The sequence below is a fragment of the Protopterus annectens genome, chromosome 2.part0, assembly GCF_019279795.1.
Source record: "Protopterus annectens isolate FY-2018-M chromosome 2.part0, PAN1.0, whole genome shotgun sequence".
Classification (NCBI taxonomy): domain Eukaryota; kingdom Metazoa; phylum Chordata; order Ceratodontiformes; family Protopteridae; genus Protopterus; species Protopterus annectens.
This window is the reverse complement of record NC_056728.1, coordinates 1,672,212,369-1,672,230,649: the sequence shown is the minus strand read 5'-3', so window position 1 is coordinate 1,672,230,649 and position 18,281 is coordinate 1,672,212,369. Positions and strand designations below refer to the sequence as shown.

Genomic DNA, 18,281 nt, shown 5'->3' with positions numbered 1-18,281 from the left:
GTTCCACTTTCACTTACTGATAATGACAGAAGTAACAAGTACTGTGTAGTAAATCAGGTAGGATTTATGTTAATGTGGCTTAGATATGGATTGTGTGGATATTTTCCAAGTAAATTGTAATTGACATTTGAAAAAAATATATTTTTTTGCCATCTGCTCTGTATTTCTCACTCAAATTGTTTAGCTGTGATCTTGTTGAAAATGTTGGTTTGTGACAGCTTCAAAGCTAGTTTTAGAAACACTGACTATTAAAATAATTAAAATATTGCTCTGCACTGGTAGTGGGCTTTTTACTTTTAATAGTAAATTCATATTTCATCTGTGCTCTACAACTGAAGTATTAATGTACTGTACATTCTAAACTATTTTTGTCCAAAATATAATGTTGACAAAATGACATTTAAATTTAAAGAAGTATGTAACACTATGAGTGCAGTTGTTAATGGAGAGTTGTCCTTTGTATAAGGCAGAAGTAAAATACAAACATCATTAATTTCAGAAGGATTTAGCATTCCTTTAAAATGCTTGCTTGGTTGGCATACATTTCTCTCTATAAATATTTATAACCATTGCATTATATTAAAAATGTAGCAGAAAGAAAAAAATAAAAAGAAACCCATAGACCAGAGGAAGGAAACACTTTTTTTCCTGAGACATCTACAGACAAGTTTTATCTGGCGCAGATTCATTCTGTACGATTTTGATGAGGCCAGTTATTCAGCTTCATCTCCAGGGTTTGTTACAGAAGATATTTACTTGCGAATACTTTAGGTTTCTTAGAAAAAAATGTTTATCTCATATTTAATCCCTCTTTATTTGAAAAGCTAATACTGAAGAGGAGTGTGGCTGTTCATAGCATTGATGACACAATTCTAGCTGGGTGGGTTGCTAGTTTGCAGTGACTGCATTAGCTTGCACAGTGTTGTGCAAAAGTCTTTGTGTTGAGCCATGAAACAAGAGGTATGTGCAGTGCCAGAGTAAGGGCCTCAGTGACCTTGAGCTAATGTGCATGTGTGTGTAAACAGGCACATGTGCATGAGTGCACATATGTACATATCGATATATGTGCGCACTCATACGTATGTGTACATATTTATGCATGTATAGGTAGATATACATGTAAATATATGTGTATGCAGGTGTGTGTGTGTGTGTGTGTGTGTGTGTGTGTGTGTGTGTGTGTGTGTGTGTGTGTGTGTGTGTGTGTCACCACATCTACCTTCAAAGATGCTGGTGTAGTGTAGACATCCCTGTTAAAATGCCAGGTTTTTGTGATATAAAAAATGAGACCACAATAACTCATTTCAAAATTTCTACCGCATTTAATGTGACCTATAACCTGTACAATTCAATTGAAAAACAAATCTGTTAGGGGAAAAAATATAAAAAATAAAAATTGTACAATAAGCTGGTTGCATAAGTAGGCACACCCTGAAACTATTACTTTGTTGAAACACCTTTTGATTTAATTACAGCATTCAGTCATCTTGGGTAGGAGCCTGTCAGCATGGCACATCTTGACTTGGCAATATTTGCCAACTCTTCCTTGCAAAAGCACTCCAAATCTGTCAGATTGCGAGGGTATCTCTTGTGAACAGCTCTCTTCAGGTCACCCCACAGATTTTCTATTGGATTTAGGTCTGGGCTCTGGCGGGGCCATCCCAGAACTTTAATTTTCTTGTGGTGAAGCCATTCTTTTGTTGATTTAGATGTATGATTGGGGCCATTGTGTTGAAAGGTGAAATTCCTCTTCATCTTCAGTTTTCTAGCAGACGCCTGAAGGTTTTGTCCAAAAGTGACTGGTATTTGGAACTGTTCATAATTCCCCCCACCTTGACTAAAGCCCCAGTTCTGGGTGAAGGAAAGCAACCCCAAAGCATGATACTGCCACCACCATGCTTCACTGTGGAGATGGTGTTCTTTTGGTGATACGAAGTGTTGTTTTTGCACCAAATGTACCTTTTGAAATTGTGGCCAAAATGTTCAACCTTGGTCTCATCAAACCATAAAAGATTTTCCCACATGCTTTTGGGAGACTTCATGTATTGTTTTGCAAACTTTAGCCTGGCCTGGATGTTTTTCTGTGTAAGAAAAGGCTTCCATCTTGCAGACCTACCCCATAGTCCAAACATATTGAAAATACGGGAGGTTGTTGTCACATGTAGTACACAACCAGTACTTGCCAGGAATTCCTGCAACTCTTTCAGTGTTGCTGTAGGTCTCTTGGCAGCATCCCTGACCAGTTTTTGTCTTGTCTTTACATCAATTTTGGAGTGACATCCAGTTCTTTGCAGCATCACTGTTGTCCCATATTTTCTTCACTTTTTGATGACTGTCTTTACTGTGTTTCATGGAGTATCCAATGCTGTGGAAATTTTTTTGTACCCTTCTCCTGACTGATACCTTTCAACAATGAGATCCCTTTGATGCTTTGTATGCTCTCTGCGAACCATGGCTTTTGCTGTAGCAGGTAACTGAGTAAATGTCAGGAAAATCCTACTATGACAGCTGAACTTTATTTGGGGTTAGTCCGAGTCTCTCTAATTGATGGCAGGGTGTACCCAAGAAAACTGAATGATTTAATTAAATCAAAAGTTGCTTCAACAAAGTATTAGTTTAAGGGTGTGCACACCTATGCAACCAGCTTATTGTACGTTTTTTTTATTTTTTATATTTTTCCCCTAACAGATTTGTTTTTCAATTGAATTGCACAGGTTATAGGTCACATTAAAGGTGGAAAAAGTTTTGAAATGGTTTTATATCACAAAAACCTGGCATATTAACAGGGTTGTGTACACTTTTTATATCCACTGTACATATATATGTGTATATATATATATATATATATATATATATATATATATATATATATATATACACACACACACACACACACACACACACACACACACACACACACTCACAGTCACACTACACCTCTCAACCTCTTAGAGCAGTAGGGACAGTGTTTCAATACTGCTCTTATAAACTTAGAAAGTTGATAGAGTAACAGGTTTTGCATTAGCATTAATTTTCTGAAGGGTATGAAGTCTGAGACTCAAATGTCTGTCATTATTTTCTAACTTCAGTCGTTAATTTGCCAGAAAACCACAATTTCATGAAAAATGGACAAAAAATATGAGGCAAAATCTGGGCATTCTGCAAAAATCTGTACAGTTGAGCGGTATGACTTGAGGTATAAAAATATCTTTGCAAACACTGGCAAGCAAAAATCCTAAACCTTCTGGACTTGGTTGCATATTTGGGAGCCATGTATATGCTTTCCCATTGTTTTCTTGTAATTTGTTTTTCCAGTCTCTCTTACCAATCTTTTCTAACCTCCTTTGAATGATTCTTATAGTTCTGTGCAATATTTTATGTGCTGTACTAATTATCCCTTGTTTAACAGCTGCTTCTGTCCTAGATTCAACTAAAAACTCTACCAGAGCAGGTCTTTCACTTAAAATTCTCCTGTCCCTTTCTGTTTCACTGTACTCTAGAGATCAAGCCCTGCTAGGAAAGGCAGTCTCTGTCCCACAATCCACATCTTCTTGACCTCATTCCACTGTGTCACCTTTTGTGCTTTAGTTATTTGCTTCCAATATCTTGGTTCCTTTGCCAGGTTTCTCCAGTGAATTCTAGCCCACTCTTGCCTATTTTATATACCACTGCTTGTATACCTACTGACAAAATTTCCTTTCTGCATTCTCTTATAAGCTTAATTTGTAAGAGTACTTTCTGCTGTTTTATGGATATATTTGTATCGTTATTATTCTCCTTAAGAAGTTGCATCCAAAATCCCCACTCTCTCTCTTTTTCTTGAACTTACCCTTGCTTCATTGTTATCCAATTATCCCTTGAATTATAACTTTCTGCTTGTGCTATGTATGTGAAGTTTAACTGTATAGCTCTAAAATATCCCTTCAAGTCTGGTAAACCGTAACTACCTTGTTCTGGTGAAAGGATCAACTTATCCCACTTAACTTTTGCAGTCTTTCTGTCCAAGATAAATTCTATCAAGTCTTTATTATTTTCCATAACTCCTCTGGTTTATAAAAATATGCCTTATCCATATATAAAAATAAATGGACTAAAACATTTTCAATGCTTTTATCTTATTATCTATATTCATAAACAAGAGGTTCCAGTTTCTCAGTTTTTGTATCTTTTCTAAAGTTTCTTCCCACATATCCTTAGCTGTCATAACAGAAGCTTTTTTAATTCATCCTCCTAAATACTTCATCTTGTCATGGCCCTGTAAAGATGGATACTGCTGAACCATTTAAGGTTTGGTACATAATTTATGGGCATAGCCTTTGTTTTAGCTTCATTAATATATCCTGAAAAGATTCAAAAGTGTTCTACAACACTGAGATGCCATTTTCTGGATTTATTAGGTACAAATTAATATCATCTGCAAATAGTCAACTTTTCTTGATTACCATACCAATTATATCCTTGCATTTCTGAGTCCTTGTTTTTTTTTTTGCTAATGGCTCTAAATATAATGTGAAAGATTACACACTTGCCTGGTTCCTCTTTTCAAAAACAACTTACCAGAAAGGAACCCTCCAAGTTTATTTCATGCCTTTGATCCTTCGCATATCCTCCTAAGTAACCTTGTCATAGTATCGGGGAATAAAAATGCTTCCATTGCCCTACTTATAAAATCCTAGCTTACTCTAGCAAATGCTTTCTGTGCATCAAGACCCACCACCAACAGGGGTATTTTTCTACATTCTGGTTCTCTATAGATCATCATTATTTTGTTATTGTGGTCAAATGTTTGCCTCACCTTCACAAAACCACTCTGATCCATCTCTATCAACTTTGGCAACACCTTTGCCATTATTTAGCTATTGTAGACATAAACCCTAAAAATGATGGTTTAGAGTTGAAATGGGCTTATATGAAGCTGGGTCTGATGAGTCTTCACTGTCTTTAGGTAATACAGTCACCACATCTACCTTCAAAGATGCTGGTGCTTCACCTCCTTTTAAAATACTGATGCAGTAATCCTTCTCAGAGAAGATGATACTGTTGGGTGTGTAAGAATACTGGAGGCACCAGAAGCTGTTGAAAACTTGGGGGTGGGGTGAGAAGGGCACTTAGTGGTCTAAAAAGTGCATTTTTAAGACTGTTTATACCACAACATAGGTTCACTTGGAGGACAGTTAAGCTAGTTTCCCTTTTGGTGCTTGAATTAACATTTCCTGATTGGTCATACCTATCCCATGGCTGTTAATTGTATATTAGCCCTAGTGAAAATAATTGTGATCATACTACAGATAATTTGAGGGGACCCATGGAAGGGATGCAGCATTTAGGAACTGCCTCTATCTATTAATGCCATGAGGCATTACCCATCCTTAGATCCAAGTTGCATTTGAATATGGACAGGGATGAGCTTTGTTTTACTTGAATGGATAGTCTGTTCTAGAACAGTGGTAGCCTCTGTGATATATATCCATCTCTCCATGACATTCAGTGTAGATGCATGGACTGAGTATTTCTGATGCCATTTGACTTGCTGGTGTTCAGTAGGTCCATCTGTATTAGGTCGGAGGCTGCCTTGTATGCCAGACATGTCACCTCTAAGCATTCTGTATAATACTGAGTATAGTGATAAATCTTTGAGGTCGTCCATGCAAGACCTAATATTTACGACTTGTATCCTTTTAGTAAGGTATCTCTGTGGGTATTCCAATTGTTGCATGGGTCTGGATAGATACATGCCAAAGCGGACATTATACAAAATTATTGACCTAATGAGGGCTTTGTAAAGGGGGACAATAACATCTCTAGATCTAGTCACAGTCAGTTTGTTTATAAGCTGTGCAGTATAGAAAGACTTTCTTATTACTCTGGGCACATAAAAGTTAGGTCACTGTACACACAAGTTCCCAAATACCAAACAACTGGGTCAGTTCTCAGGGGGCATTGTCAATTTGGCAGTTCCCTGGAGTAGATGACTTCCCAAAGGATATGATAATGTATTTCTTGGAGTTTAGTTTCAGTTCATGATTCTGGCACCAGTTATTGTTTGAGACAAACCTTCCTGCATGATGGTTAAATCATTTGGGGATTCATTAACTGCTCCTAGCTTGCAGTTATCTCAAACTTAGTCGGCCAAAGCCCTTTGGTATTTTCTTTTAATTTTGAGATGTATATGCCAAACAGAAAAAGTCTCCGCACCGAACCCTAGGGGACTCCATTGGTGCCTGGTCTTTTCCCCTATTTTGATCTCCTGCATCCTGTGAGCAAGCATACACGTATGCATTGTTTGATTCACCTTCCTGATTGCTTTAACCTGATCGTATTAAATGTATTTATTTATTTATTTACATTTGTTGACCGGGAGTGTCTGACCAGACGTAGGTCCATTTTCAGCGGAGGCCCGGGGAGAAAAGCTCCACAGTTAAAATAAACAGACATTAGTTACATTGGATTACATAACAATTAACAATTTGATTAACATAGCAATTAATTACAAAACATATTTACAGATGAAGAACATAGTACATCAGTAGACAACTAGAATCTTTATCTGCAAAGTACATAGCAGACATTGACAAATGTTACAAGAAGAAGTTCCTGTTGTATAATAAGTACTAAGCTTATGAGGCTAATTATATTCCTTGTATAATACAGCACCACTTGTTAGAATGTGTTTTAAATTTGTAGTTTGGAACATTCTTCTAGTAAGCAATGAAACAAAATGTATGAACCAATAGTGACAAAACTACCCATTTCAGAAAATTTCAACCATAAAAGGCCACTCAAACTTCTGTCATTACAATCCACCAATGTCAGTAAATCTGCAAAACCTCTGGAGAAATAAGTTGTCTAAATAATTCCACATTAAAGGGATCTGTAACTAATGAAGAGGTTGCTGCTATCAAACAAGTTTATATTTCATTGTTTCATCTACAAGTAAGGTGCCTGTTGCCCTTGAAGAATAAATTGCCTACACTACATTAAAAATATGATAAGCTAGTAATTTTGTAATGAGGAATGGATTGCAAACTAATAACAGAAACATAGTTACTAGGTAACTCTTCCAAAGGAGGACATTCATAGGACTGCAGCATCCACTCCCTTTAAAGTACAACACAGTACGGTATCAGCGATCCATCTGCATACTGTGGGAGTAGAACCCACAGCTTTCTACATCAAGAGCAAGTATACTATCTGTTGTGCTACTAACAATGCAAATGACTTAGCATAAGTAGCACTAAACTTCTTTTCCCCTGAAGCTCTCAGCTCCTTGTAAAATCCACTTGACACTCAACTAAGTCTCTCAACTTCGCAGCACAAGAAATCTGGAAAAAGCTAAATTTATTTGGGGGGGGGGGGCAAAGGTCCAAAACCAGGGATACATTTTAAATATTGCTTGTATAATCTTAAAAAGTTGCTAAAATAAAGTAATATGTGTTTCCTGAAAGATAGGAAGACTGAAACTTAAAGGGCTATGATTCTTTAGTGAATTCAGTTCTGATTTGCCAGAAAAACAAATTTTAAGAGGAACGGACCAAAAGTATGAGCCAAATGTTGTTGTTTGTCTTTCAGCTTTTCCCGGTTAGGGGTCGCCACAGTGGAACTCTGGTCTGCTAATGATTGGCAGTAGATTTTCACAAACGCTGAGGTGCCAGCTCGATGTTCAACCTTCAACAAAGGCACGCCCATTTACGCATCTCTTTCGAATGTCCACCCAACCACGGGGAGGACATGCAGACTCCACACAGAAGGCACTCCCCGCACTCCAGCCGAGAATTGAACGGGAGAACCTCTTGCTGTGAGGCAACAACACTACCACTGCACCACCGCGAATGTACACCAAAAGTATGAGCCAAATATTATGTGAAAATCTAGACAGTTGAGAGCTATCTACTCAACTCCCTGAATCACAAGTGGTGGTATGGGTGGAGAATTCAGGCTCTTGTTTGAGCCTGAGTAACACTAACCACCAGGTATACCTAACTGGGGTATTTTACACACACACACACACACACACACACACAAACACAAGCAGCGTAACTCCTACAAATACAATAAAACTGTCATCACTGGCATGACTCTGGCAACAGAACAGCGGCAGCATAACTCCTGTAACACAGAGCAGTAAGAGAACAGGAACAGCTAGTTTAGTTAGTTTAACTTCCGTGCGTGAATCCATGTTAGCTTGAAAACTCCACTTCATTAATTTTTTCCCAACAGGTATTGCAGCTGTAAACGTGGGGGGGGCTCCCCCTACCCTGGTTCTATGGTTCTGGCACCCATGAAGAATACTTATCCTGACAGTAATTCGTTGAGTGGTCCCTCTAATGGTTGAATTACCCTTTCACTCTCTCCTTGAGCAGTTAGTACATAGTTGTAGGTTCCATTGCATAGAGGGGTAGAGTCTTGAATATGACCCAGATAACCAGTGTTCATTTGCAGCCGTGACACTGGAAGAACTAACTGGTAATGGGAGAAAGGTAAAGGAGCCTGTATCCATCCACTTCTTTTAGAAGGAGAGGGAGGATGTGTATCCAGGAACATGTTTATTATGGGAGTTCATTGATGCAGACTAAAGAACCTACAGTGGCATTTGTTCCAGTAGGGGATGGCACGTCTGTAGGCTTATGTCACTTATAGAAGTATGTAGCTATCCAGTGCTGTACCTGTTGCACACTAGCCCCCCCAGTCGAAATGGTAAGTGCATTGGCAGAAAAGTTGGGGATAAAGTAAGAAAATCCTGACCCTAATGCAAATGACACCACCACTCTTGAGTAGTTGATTGTCATCCCAAAGGGAACAAAAGGAGAATAAGGGCTGTTGTCATGACAGGAACAGACAGGTCATTTGAGTAGCTTCACTGGGGGAGGATTAATGGTTTGGGTGGAAAAAAAAAGTGTAAATGATATTTATTTTCTTTTATTAACTGGGTGTATGAGGTCGTCATAAAATACTTTTCATTCATAGCCATTCCCATTCCTGTAAATATCCTCGATGTAAATGAAAGATTAGTATGTTGATTCCTTCTTTATGGCCTGTTTCCGTGGGACATTACTGGATCTGCCTACTCACCTGGATACAGAATAAATGAATGAATGGCACAATGCATCCACTGTATGGCAGTAATCAGCTCAGGTGGACTGGTTGCATATTCATGCAGAACAAATATATGCCAAGGTTCTTGGTCAGATCACAAGTCCCAGGAAATTAATTTTGCAAGACATCAAATTTATATTATATACGGTCTGTCCTCCTTATTTTCCATAACTGGTGTCAAGAGTCATGGACTAAAACTAAATGCCAAGAAATGGATAATAGTATTCTTTGGGAAGTCATCCATCCCTGGTAACTGTCATATTGACAACACACCCCTTAGAGTTGACCCAGTAGTCTGGGACTTAGGGACACACATAGATAGTAATCTAGCCTTTGATCATCATGTGTCTACAGTGGTGAGGAAATCATTCTATGTTGCGCATCTTATAAACAAAAGTATAGCATCTAAGTCCAAGGAAGTCATTGTTCCACTGTATTCAGCATTCATCAGACCTATCATTGAGTCCATTACCCTCTTTGGTATGTACCTAACCAGGCATATCCAGCAACTGGAACATCCACAGAGGTTCCTCACTAAAAAATACAGGGTGTAAGTAATATGTCCTATAGAGACCGCCTCAAGCCCTATCCCTTTATTCTGGCTTTTGAGGGGAAGTCTATGCCTGACATACAGGACATTGTCAGACCCCACTTTGATGGGCCTCCTGCATATCCACAAAACAATACCAGAATTACCCGTTCTAAAGACTTAAACCTTGCCTGTGATATAAGTAGGACCTGCTGGAGAGATAGGTATGTATCCCAGAGACTACCCCGTCTATGGAACAGGCTCTCAATCCATGTGAAGCAGAGTTCCTCCCTAATCCAATTCAAGTGCAACTTGGACAATTAGATGGGAAACCAAACATTCATCCCTGGTTTGGCACCTATGTCTCTTATCCAAACAGGTAACCTGTAAATGGCTCATCTCCCAGGCCCATGCTTACACTTATCAAGGGTATCAGAACTTGTCAGAGATTTGGGATGCATAGCTAGGCCTAAAAGGCCCTTGTGGTCGTTAGCCTAGTAAACAACTATGAACCTATAAAATATCTGAAGAAAGTAAATAGCTTCCTTACAGTTGAACTACTGTTTCTCCCTCCTCCCTCTGAAAATACATGGCAACTTAAAATTTCACCATAGCATGACTGAAACAAAGCAACAATTAGTAACAGACCATTGGACTTGTGTCAACTTATATAAACTTGTCACCGACAGTGTAATGTACGTCTTCAACTACACAACCTCTAGATCAAACTTAAGTTTTGACTTTTAACTGCTATTTTTTTTGGCTGTGGCTTGCACACTTATCTAGGGTACTTCCTCCACCTCCTTTTTAACTCTGTCTTACCTAGTCTATGATTTATATTTTATTCTTTCTTTTGGCTATATTTCTCTTGCATCTTAGCTATTTTTAGCTAGTGCTTAGCTTTTCCATTGATTATTTTACCTTGTCTCTACACTGTAGCTCTCTAGGTGTTCCTTCTTTACAGTACTTTCTCTATATACTCTCCATGTTGATCTTTCTTTAACTGTAGTGGCACTTACCCTGAAAAGCGTGGGATCTTTAATTTCTCTGATTGTTTTTCTGTCTTAGTGAGCCTCTGTTCCTAGGTTCATAGGTAGGTACTAGGCTATTGGCCCTAAGGTCTAAACAAGCCTAGCCAAAAAGGTACCCTGGCTTTCGCCACCCAAGAAAATTATTTTCCTGTGCCCCTGTCAAGCAGAACCACAGAAGTGATCCCCGGGGTGAATTTCTTATTACCCATCCAATCATCAAGATTTTTCTTGAGTGCTAATGAGGAGCTCTGTTTGACATAAATAGGTAGTCTGTTCCAGAGTATGGGAAGTCTCTGGGACAGGAATTTATCCCTCCAGCATGTTCTGGTTATTGTGGTGACAAGGTTTAGGTCCCTAGAGTGTGTAGCTTGGAGGGATTGGAATTTCTTTAAGTGGAGCATGTCCAACAGCTCTGGGTTTAACATAGCTTTGTATGTTAGGCAGAGATCACCTCTGAGTAGGCGATATGCGACGGAGTAAAGCTGGAGTTTTTTAGTCGGTCTGCGTAGGGCATCTGTATGAGGCTAGTAATCCTCTTTGTGAGGTATTTCTGCAGCCTTTCCAGTTGTTGTAGATGTCTTGTGAGGTACATACCAAAAGGGAAGTTGTACTCTATAATGGGTCTAATGAGTGATGAGTGGAGGGGAACAATGACCTCTTTTTTTTCTGGATGAGAAACCTTTTGTGATGAGGTGTGCCATGTAGAAGATTTCCTGACCACTGAGGCGATGTGATTATTAAAAGAGAGACCACTGTCCACCTGTGTCCCAAGGTCTCTTATCACACTTTCGGTGTTAAGTAGACTACCGCCTATGTGGTAGTTCATGGGTACAGAGTTTTTACCAAAGGGGATGACAATGCACTTTTTGGCATTGAGCTTGAGACCATGGCTTTGACACCAGGCATCTGTCTCAGTGAGGCCCTTTTGTAGGATGTCCACATTGTTAGGAGTTTTGATTATGGCTCCTAGTTTGCAGTCATCTGTGAATTTTGTTAGCCAAAGACCTTCTGTGTTGGTCTGTACTTCAGAGAAGTAGGTACCAAACAGGAGAGGACCCAGGACTGAACCCTGTGGTACTCCACTTGTCACTGGTCTGAAGTCTGATTTGGAGTCTGCTACTTTCACAGTGTGGGTTCTGTCAGTAAGGTAGTTGGGAACCCATCTTGTGACATAGGGATTTATACCTAGTTTAGTGAGTTTATCTATAATTCCAGAGTGGGGGATGATGTTGAACGCCTTGGCGAGATCTAGATAGGCTGTGTGAAATACATTACCCTCATCTATGGCTTTGGTGACTGCTTCAGAGAAGTCTATCAGGTTTAGGAGACATGATCTGCCTTTTATAAATTCCGGGTTGGACATGGCTTTATACATAGATCACCTCTGAGCAGGCGATATGCCACTGAGTAGAGCTGGAGTTTCTTTAACCGGGCAGCATATGGCATCTGTTTGAGCCCTTTGATCCTCTTGGTGAGGTACTTTTGGGGTCTTTCCAGTTGCTGCAGGTGTCTGGTAAGGTACATCCCAAAAGGAGCATTGTACTCAATTATGGGCCTGATGAGGGATGAGTAAAGAGGCACGATGACCTCCCCTGATCTAGATGTGAATCCCTTCATGATTAGGTGGGCTATATAAAATGTTTTTCTAACCACTTTGGCCATGTGGTTGACAAATGAGAGATTTCTATCAACTTGGGTCCCCAGGTCCCTAATTACTTCTTCTGTACTTAATGGATTACCACCTATGTGGTAATTTGTGGGCACTTTGTTTTTGCCAAAGGGGATGACTAGACATTTTTTGGCGTTTAGCTTGAGGCCATGGCTCTGGCACCAGTTATGAGGCCCTTTTGGAGGATGCTTGTGTCGGCTGGAGAGTCGATTATGGCGCCCAGTTTGCAGTCATCTGCGAACTTGGTCATCCACAGTCCTTCCGTGTTGGCCTGTACCTCCAAGAAATGTATACCGAACAAGAGAGGTCCCAGGACTGAGCCTTGTGGGACGCCACTTGTAACTGGTTTGGAGTCTGACATGGCTCCAGCAATTCTAACCATGTGGGTTCTGTCCTTGAGCCAGTTTGCAACCCATCTAGTGACATAGGGGTTTATAGTTAAGCTGGTGAGCTTATCTATAATGCCCGAGTGGGGTATTGTATCGAAGGCTTTTGCGAGGTCCAGGTAGGCTGTGTGGACCACCTTCCCCTCGTCAATGGCCTTGGTGACTGTTTCAAAGAAATCAGCCAGGTTTAAGAGGCACGATCTGCCCTTAACAAAGCCGAACTGGGTAGGATCCAGTGTCTGTAAGTCCCCAGTATCTTTATTTATGAGGTCCATGATGATCCTTTCCATAGCTTTGCAGACCAAGCTAGTCAGGCTTATGGGGTGATAGTTTCCAGGATCCGTTGAGGCACCACCTTTGTGGAGAGGGACCACTGTTGTTGTACGCCACTCTCTGGGTACATATCCTGTAGTAAGGCTGAGATTGAACAGTAGTTTTATGTTTGGGTTTAGCTCTTCTTGGAGTTCATGTAGGGCGCAGCCCAGGACACCGTCTGGTCCCATTGATGCTGTGTTTTTTGCTTTGGAGAGGGCGGCTCTTACCTGAGCATCTGAGATGTCAGGGGGGCAGCACTCTGCTGGATTAGATATTTGCTCTTTTGGTAGGGGGGGGGGTTTGCGCTGAACCTGTCAGCTAGGATGTTGGCAATGTCTTTGGGTTCAGTGTATTTTTTGTCATTTTGGACTAATTCTGAGCATATCTGGGAATTCCCACCCAGGTTCCTAACATAACTAAAGAAAGCCTTTTGATTATCCTTAGTGTCCTGTGCAAGTTTTCTCTCGAAGCTGGCCTTAGACAATTTTATGAGTGCCCGTAGTTTTTTGCTAATACTGATCAGAGATACCTTCCCTTTTTGGGATTTTGCTCTGTCATGTAGTAGCTTTCTCCTTCTATTGTATAGTTTGTTTATGGCTGGGGTCCACCAGGCAGGACGTCTGCCTTTGGAGGATTGGGTCTTGGTTTTATTTGTGATTGCATGATCCATGCATTCCTGAAGGTGTTCATAGAATGCGTTTATAAAGGATTCTGCGGTCTGGGCCGTATTTTCCACAGGCCCGGGGGCTTTGAAGGATTCCACCTCGGTTTTGAGGAGTCTGAAATTTGCTTTAGAGAAGTTTTTCACTGTGGTTTTCTGGGCAGGGGGTGGGGTCGGGATGTGAATATCCAGTGAGATTAGTTTATGGTCTGATCTTACCAGTGAGGGTTACACTTCTGGTCTGGAGCATAGAGTCCCCATTTTGGTGATTATCAGGTCCAGTATGTTTTCCCCTCATGTGGGAGTGGTAACAAGTTGTTCCATAGCATTTGAGTGTATAAACTCTAGGAACCTTTGGGCTACGGTGTTGGAGCTAGAGTAATGCTCCCAGTCTATGTTTGGTTAGTTGAAGTCGCCCAATTTAATGGTGTTTGGAGAGACCTTCATATTTTCCAGTGTTCTCAGGAAGGCCAAGTGGGGTTCCTGGGTTTGGGAGGGTGGTCTGTAGCAGGCTATAAACTGGAAGGCAGTTTTGCCCACTGTTAGTTGCACATGGATAGTCTCTGGTTCTACTTGCTGTGCCACCAACCTGGAGGTGTGGGTATCTTTGACGAATATTGATACTCCCCCTCCTTTTGTGGTTCGGTCCAAGTTTTGGGGCTGAAAAGCATGGTATGAGGTATAACCTGGTAGTGCTGGGGTGCTCTCGGGAGTCTTGAGCCAGGTTTCTGTTACTGCACAGATATCGATGTTCTCCATGCTAAGGAGAGTTTTGAGTGCATGCATCTTGAGGTTTAGACTTCTGGCATTGAGTAGCATTACTCTTGGTTTCTTATCCCTTGTGATACCTATGGAGGTGGGTTTGTCTTTTGAGCCTTGCTTAAAAAAGGCACTATGGGGGTAGCAAGGGCCTTTGCCAATATCCGAAAGCACAGGGGTGACAGGTGCAAGCCGTCCCTAGCGAAGCATCGTGGCTTGTCGAGCATGTCATCCCAGGCTGACAGGCATTGGATCCCCTTTGAATGACACCAGTACTTAACTCAGTTGTTGAAATTGATCATCTTGTCTTCATATTGTGGCATCATTCTTGGTGAGGGTAAGATGCTACTCAAGGTCAGGGTCATACCAGCCTGGGCTACATGCTCAGAGAGCTCCTCCATGTCTCTTTTCAGGTAGTCCAGGGAGGTACGTCTCAAGTCATTCACACCAGCATGGACAATGACCGAGTCATATTTGTACTTGCCTTGGAGTGACCTGAGTGCTTGTGTTATGTGGCGGATCCTAGCGCCTGACAGGCAGCTCACCGTAACCTTCTCCTTGTTCAGCCTGGTGTGCGGGACGTCAGTGTGCCTGACGATAGAGTCACCTATTACAAGTGTATCAGGTGTGTTGTTTAGCCTTAAGAGCTGTGGCTGTTCGGCACACTGGCTTTGTGAGCTGTGTGTTGCACGTGTTTTGTTTTGGGGTAGCGGTTGCTTGGGTGTCTGCTTTGGAGGTCTCTGCTGCTTAGGCAGATTTTTATTTAGAGCCTCTGATTATGTTTTTGTGTGTTTATGTGTTTGGTTTGCTGTCGTGGTAGGTCTGTGTGAGACTGGAATTGTAGTGAGTGTGGTTTCCTTCTCCTCCTGACTGGTTACGCCAGTACTGAGTTGAGAGCGCTTAGCCTCCAGTTTAGCTATATGGTTGCATCTCTCACATGTTTTGGAATTTGTTGGGAGGAGGAGAGGGTTGTCTGTGTACATGAGGCAGTTGTAACATTGACTCAAGATTCCCAGATTCACCAGCTGGACCGGAGAGGAGACTGACAACTGACCTTTGGACATGCTAGAATAGTATTGGAAATTCCTTTATAATTGAAAAAAGGGCCAATGGGGAACAAGGTAGTCAAGGGGAGTTTGTGAGGGTGTAGTGCTTTTAATTTTTTTAGTGCTGACTTAGTGAGCAAGTGCCAGGTAACTTAAATGCAAAAACAACAAACAGTAACTTTCTTTTAAGTGAAACAAGGAAATAAGTACAGTAAGCAATGCAGATATCACTAGGGATCCACAGAAGCACTGAAAAGCCGCGTTTTAGGTGGAATTAGCGTTTCAGGGAAATAACAAGCAAACAAACAAAGCTAGATTCAGCAGGCCTGGATCTAATCTATGCTACAGCAAACAAGGTGTACCAATTTCAGTAAGAAGCAGTTCAAATATGCAGGCACTATAAGCCTTTAACCAGAAATTCCCAGCTCAGGCCACAAACCCTCCTAATGTAAAACAACTGGTCTGAAGCCCAAGTGCTTAATCCAAAAGACTTAGAATGATAGCTACACTTTAATCAAGTTACAACCAAGCAGTAATAAATACGATTGAATACTTTAAAGAATGCCTGGATTAGTGCTCAAGTTATACAAACAAAGCTAGATTCAGCAGGCCTGGATCTAGTCTATGCTACAGCAAACAAGGTGTACCAATTTCAGTAAGAAGCAGTTCAAATATGCAGGCACTATAAGCCTTTAACCAGAAATTCCCAGCTCAGAAGGGCAGAGTCCAGCCTCTCTTCCCACAAGTGTGCAGGCCACAAACCCTCTTAATGTAAAATAACTGGCCTGAAGCCCAAGTGCTTAAATCAGAACTAATACACTTTTAGAATAGCAGACACTGAGCCCTCAATCAGCAGTTCCCAACTTAGAAGGATGTAAGCTACCTGTTCTGCCAGTACAGTGCAGACCACAAACCTTCTTAATGTAAAACAACTGGTCTGAAGCCCAAGTGCTTAAACTAAAAGCCTTAGAATGAGTTACACCAAGCAGTAATAAATACAATTGAGTACTTTTAAGATGACGCAAAAGCAAAATAAAGTAGGAAGAAACACAAATACAGTAAAAGCAGATAAAATGTATTTATTTATTTATTTATTTTTAAGTGGAACGAGAGAAAAGAAAGAGAGAAAGGAGTAGCAGAAACTAAGCTGATTGGCCTTCTGAAATGTTCTCCCTGTACTGGGTAGAATGAGGTAATGACACTAGACTGGGAGGAGGGTCCCAGATCAAATGTACACTAGGGGCGGGCAACTGCAAAGCCACCAACTATAAAAACACTATACCAACAGGGAGGGAGGGTGGGAAAAAAACTGCAGAAATGTTTCTCACAGCTGAAAAACAGCAGTGAGCCTTTAAATGAAAGTGTTAAACAGCTAAAGGAGCCTCTAGAAAAAAGAGTTTAACTGCAACAAGTTATCAGAAACAAACAACCCAACAGATGCTTAATAAAAGTGGACAATTTCCAGTTAATACCTCACACACAGTGAAACTAGCTAGAAAAATACACAGTACACAAAGTGCTATAAATAACAAAGAAATAAAGAACAAAATAAACAAAAAACAGGATACTTAATGTTATATATTATAGCGCCAAGTTTCCTCAGTGTCTTTCCTTCGATCAACTCAGTGTGAAATGGCAGAACACTCACAACTGAACTTCTTAGGTAACAGAAAGTTGAAACCTGAGACAGCTTTTAAGAAAGAAATCTCAAAAGAACCAATGAGGTGCTTAGTCTAAGCTGTAGTCCAGGTGACCTCAGTCAGCCAATGACCTCAAACAATTCTCTCTCACTGAAATGCCTGATGGCTTTGGCTAAACCAAGATGTCCCTGAATATGTGCTCAGACACACAGCCTCCACACACACTAGGCCCAAATACAAGCCTGAATATGGAAATGCTACAGATATCCCCACTACTTAGAACAAACTGCAGAAATGTTTCTCACAGCTGAAAAGCAGCAGTGAGCCTTTAAATGAAAGTTTTAAGCAGCTAAAGGAGCCTCTAGAAAAAAGAGTTTAACTGCAACAAGTTATCAGAAACAACCCAACAGATGCTTAATAAAAGTGGACAATTTCCCGTTAATACCTCACACACAGTGAAACTAGCTAGAACAATACACAGTACACAAACTGCTATAAATAACAAAGAAATAAAAAACAAAATAAACAAAAAACAGGATACTTAATGTTATATATTATAGCTCCGAGTTTCCTCAGTGTCTTTCCTTCGATCAGCTCAGTGTGAGACCAGGCTCGTCAGGCTAATGGGGTGGTAGTTCCCAGGGTCTGTTGTGGCCCCTCCTTTGTGGAGTGGGATAACTGTCGCGGTGCTCCATTCAGTGGGCTCAAAGCTTGAGGTGAGGCTGTGATTGAACATGGTACTTAGGTGGGGTGCCAGTTCATTCTGTAGTTTGTGTAGAAGGCAGCCTGGGATGTTGTCAGGTCCCATGGATGCTGTGTTATTGGCTTTGGAGAGTGAAGTTTTTACCTGTGCAGTCGTGATTACAGGAACTTTGCATTCTTCCGGTATAAAGATGGACCCTTTCGTGGGTGAGAGGGAGTAAAGTTAGCACTGAACCTGTCAGCCAGGATGTTGGCAATATCAGTTGGTTCTGTATATTTAGTGCCATTGTGCTGTAACTCAGAGCAGATCTGAGTGTTGCCATTGAGATTCTTGACATAGCTATAGAATGCTTTGTGGTTGTCTTTAGAATCAGTGGCTATTTTGTTTTCATAACTAGCTTTGGAGGATTTTATGAGGGATCTCGGCTTCTTATTGAGGCTGACCAGGGA

At 40.8% G+C, this 18,281-nt stretch overlaps 1 protein-coding gene across 1 annotated transcript in view; it reads left to right on the top strand.

The window, feature by feature from the left end:
- The window catches only part of VPS13D (vacuolar protein sorting 13 homolog D), a 3,321,573-nt gene that overhangs the window by 2,326,780 nt on the left and 976,512 nt on the right, over window positions 1-18,281 (top strand). The gene's annotated exons all lie outside the window — the stretch shown is intronic.